Source organism: Sceloporus undulatus, chromosome 3 (genome assembly GCF_019175285.1).
Source record: "Sceloporus undulatus isolate JIND9_A2432 ecotype Alabama chromosome 3, SceUnd_v1.1, whole genome shotgun sequence".
Lineage (NCBI taxonomy): Eukaryota > Metazoa > Chordata > Lepidosauria > Squamata > Phrynosomatidae > Sceloporus > Sceloporus undulatus.
The window spans coordinates 61721697-61723522 of NC_056524.1; the positions used below are offsets into that span (position 1 = coordinate 61721697).

At 36.6% G+C, this 1826-nt stretch overlaps 1 pseudogene; it reads right to left on the minus strand.

Annotated features, from left to right (window-relative positions):
- LOC121925802 overlaps window positions 1-626 on the minus strand; it is a 1497-nt pseudogene extending 871 nt beyond the window's left edge.
- Between the last annotated feature and the right edge of the window lie 1200 nt (window positions 627-1826).

Below are 1826 nucleotides of genomic sequence, written 5' to 3' on the forward strand. Positions count from 1 at the left end.
AAATGAAGCTGCTTCGAGTCACTTTGGAGGTATGGTATTTCAATGATGCATGCATCCTAAGAGTCCAAAAGCCGCACCAAAGCCACACGCCAGTTCTAAGGACTGGAGTGCAGCTTTGGTGTGGCTTTTGGACTCTTAGGATGCATACATCATTGAAATACCATACCTCCAAAGTGATTCGAAGCAGCTTTATTTTGGCCTGTCTGTAACAGGCCAAAGTTTTGTCCTTAATATATCTTTCTGCTGGCTCAATGTAGAAGGTTCCACTGGGAGTTTTGATGAATCCTTCAAATCCCATCAACAACAGATCCATGGGTAAAACTTCTCTGTTGACCATAAATGTGCCCAGTGTAAATATGGAAGGCATCATAATCAATTACTTTATCTGACATCTTTATCTAGTCATTACTAAAGAGTGACATATCTCTCTTCATTCTAAGATTAAAATGCCTCACATGAGCATGAAAATCTAAGCGCAAAAATTGGTCTTCATGAGACATGGCTCTTTTGGCATGCTGGTGTTTTTGGAGTAATCAATCCACATCATATGACAGTTCTTCATAATGTCTTATGTATTTATTTTGAGGGTTCTCATATTGACTTGAGGCTTGAATACAGTAAAACATTGGTGCATCAGAGGAAGTGGGTTTTTCATTCAGGATGAGTGCTCCTGTTCCTTTGTATCACAAAGTCATGCCACTTCAAAGCCTTTTTTTGAGGCCTAGGCTGTGGAAACCCTTGCATTCTCTGCCAACAAATTTGGGAGAAATGAAAAGCTGTGTGTGTGAATTTTTTCTTTCTTTCCTTTTAACTTAACAAGTTACCTCGAGTACTTTTTCAGCATGATAACTACTTTTTAAAAATAACCACTTAAACCAAAAGTTGACTGCTGTGGCTGATGTTTTAGGGGTAAAGGAGCTCGAACAGCACAAAGCTTTTGGTAATCCAGCACAGTTAAAGTTCAGTTTAAAAGGAAGAAGGAAGGACATGCATGCACCATGTTTAGCCTTCACAAGGCAGTTTTGTATGTTTCTGTTTAGAAGTAAGTTCTGCTGAATTCAATGGAACTCATTCTCTGGTTAGTAAATATAGGACTGTAGCTTCAGATACCCTAGAAGTGGTACAAAATGGTACAATATCAATAGACCAGTTAAAGATCCCTCATGCAATGTCTTGTTCAGCCTCAATTTCAATTTAGTTGCACAGAGCAAACCAGTGTTTGTGCCACTTCAGTGAAAATCATTTTAAAACCTCCTTTTAAAACCAGCCTGTTTGATGTGGGAGGTAGAGAGTAAATGCAATATAATTCCATGAAACATCTTAAACTAGCTGATTTCCCTTCAAGGTCACACACTACACATTTTTATGGGAAAGTTTTTTGTTGATATAGCAGGAGACTTGGAAAACTATTGAATAAGTATATTACTCAACATTAACACTCAATGCAAAGAAGTTGATTTTGAATTACACAATTAAAATATGTCATGCCTACTGAAATATGTTCCAATTGTAGCTTGAAGCCCTCCTGTTGATAGTACTAAGTTGAAGCCATTAGTACCTTTTCTTTTAATTTAGAGCAAATTATCTGTTTAACTTGACATTTATCTTTTGGGGAGTTTGGTGTTTTCTGGTCAGAGATTTAAAACATAAAATGAGTAAGCTAGGCTTAAAAGAGAGAAGATTTAATATTGGACACTCACCTGTTAATTGAATGTTACGTGCATTGATATGCACTATACTCAGATAAGTCCTTTAATGAAGAAAGAAGGAATATTAATAACGCATTACTTTCTGATCAAAAAGCATCTGCACATTTTATTGCAATT